Genomic DNA, 2500 nt, shown 5'->3' on the forward strand with positions numbered 1-2500 from the left:
CAGCCGTGTTGAGGAGAGTCGCGTGCGTGGCTCATCTCTCTGTGTTCCGTAGCAGGACACTTGCGGCAGGCAGTCTCCCCCAGAGTCCGCATTAACAAGCAGATGAGTGCTGCAGAGTTCCATTCAAGTGAATGGCTACAGTTAATAAACAAAGCATCATCACATTACTTTCTGGAGTTGTTGACGAGTTTCTGGAATTATTTGATTCAACCCACAAGTACCTGTGATTACGCCAAGAGTAAGATAATAACTTCTTGTTTTTTGGATTTTGACCAAATTAGCTTCGTTGGTCTGGGTGTCAGATCAGGCAGACTCCAGGTGATGATTTTGTTAGCATGCTTTTAGCATGTTTTTAGCGCACTGCTAGTTTGTGTAATGTTCGTTTTTAGACGAGACAGTCATCTTACCTGGACCTACAAGCACACTACCTAAATGTCCGTCATTAGTGATAGAAAATAAATACATATTTGTTGATATTGGTGCTGTGTGCTCAATTCTCATGATTCGCATATGATCCAATTCAAATTTTAACTTGGGCTACAAGTTTGACATGGCTGCTAGCTTTGCCATGTTTTAATCTGCATTCACACCTCTAAGTACCGTCTTCTTATAAGTGCTGAACGATTGCTAAACAATAATGGCTGGCTGAATGCATATTGTTAATGGGCATGTTGCTATTCTTTGTCGTTGTTCTGTTGTTGTCCTTCTGTGATTTGGGGCGAAAGTGGGCTGTGCCCGACTGACGTTTCACAAACAAGGCGTGTACCTGAATGTGCCTGGGGTCGGCTATGAGTCCGATCAGGCAAAAAATGGCCCGGGGCCGGCAGCTCCGAGCCGGCCACTCTCCTGAGCCCCGGGCGGCCCCGGGCCGCTGAAGCGCGGCTAATGAGACCAAGGCTATTGTTTCCGGGTTCTATTATTGCAAGGGGGAGGGGGGGGAAATCCCCCGTTAGGCAGACCTAGGCAGACCTAAGGACTGTTCTATTCAATGTTAGTATTGAATTGAATTGGGAGTATTATGACACGCCCCTTTAGGCAGACCGGAACCTGGTCATGTTAGGTGCCCATAGCAACCTATTACATTGGCATATCTCTATATAGGCTACTTAAAGAATCTCTGCATAGCCTGTACAGCACAAAGGTAAGTTAAGGGGTTCCATGTCATTGGTCCGACAGCCCATTAAGCAGACATCCCATTAGTCAGACAATTGACCGTGGAGTACGTATTGGTCTTAAAAAGAGACCCATTTTAGTCAAACCACAAGCGTTAAAATACACCCAAACCAAAACAATTCCTAACCCTAACCGTCAGATTTGCAGTCATGGGTAAGTGGTCAGGGCGTCAGACTTGTAGCCACAAGGTTGCCGGTTCGTGTCCCGACCCGCCAGGTTGGTGAGGGGAGTAATTAACCAGTACTCTCCCCACATCCTCCTCCACGACTGATGTACCCTGAGCATGGTACCGTCCCGCCACACTGCTCTCTTGGGGTGCCACTGGGGGCTTCCGCCCTGCACGGGTGAGGCATAAAATGCAGTTTCGTTGTGTGCAGTGAACACTTGTGTGCTGTGGAGTGCTGTGTCACAATGACAATGTGAGTTGGAGTTTCCCAGGTGGGCTTTCACTTTCAGATAAATGAATGGAAAGTTAAAACTATGCCCAAAACAAAATAATTCCTAACCTTACCCTCAGTAAAGGCATGTTTTTGCGCGTGTATTTTTTGTCTGAAAAGAGGTGTCTGCCCACATGTAGCCTACCCTAGTAAGTTACTAGTAGTAACGTCGTGCACATCTGTCTGGCTAGTGGGCTGTCGGACCAATGGGTCCACCCCAGGTAAAGGTGTGTAGCGGGCAGCTAGCCACACCCTATAGGAACAAAGGGGAGTGTTAGCCAATCACTCCTCAAGAGACTACAGCAGGGCTATTCAAATGGCGGCCCTGGGGCCAAATGCGGCCCTTGGATGGCAAGGTTCTGGCCCCCCAAAAGGTCAGAACAAAATGAAAACAAATATGTGTGCCATCTGTGACTGTGTATACTTTGCGACCACTAACACTTCAGGTTGGGGATATCTCTCTACTATGAATTCACATGTGAGTGAAATCATATCTAAAACAGTGTCATAAATAGACCATCCTAAGGGTACTAAGAAATAGAAAAGCTAATATCAGTTTTCTCTGTAAAGCTATCCGCTTGTTTCGCACCCCAACCTCAGACGATGTGCTGCTCACGGTTATCATATACACATATAATAATTTTACAGATTCTACGTTGGGCCCCTTCACTGGAGGGAATTTGAAAAACTGGCCCTCTGTGACTTCTAATTGAATAGCCCTGGACTACAGGGACATTTCTTTTCTTTGCTTTCCTTTTCCTTTAGAAACAAGCAGGGCAGCAGGGGGGCTCTTTCTCTCTTTCTTTCCTTTCTATCTTTCTCCCCCCCCCCCCTTCATCTGTAATAACACTGCTCTGCTCTCAGATCACTTAGACTGTACTGTAAAGGTT

This window comes from Engraulis encrasicolus, chromosome 3 (genome assembly GCF_034702125.1).
Source record: "Engraulis encrasicolus isolate BLACKSEA-1 chromosome 3, IST_EnEncr_1.0, whole genome shotgun sequence".
NCBI lineage: Eukaryota > Metazoa > Chordata > Actinopteri > Clupeiformes > Engraulidae > Engraulis > Engraulis encrasicolus.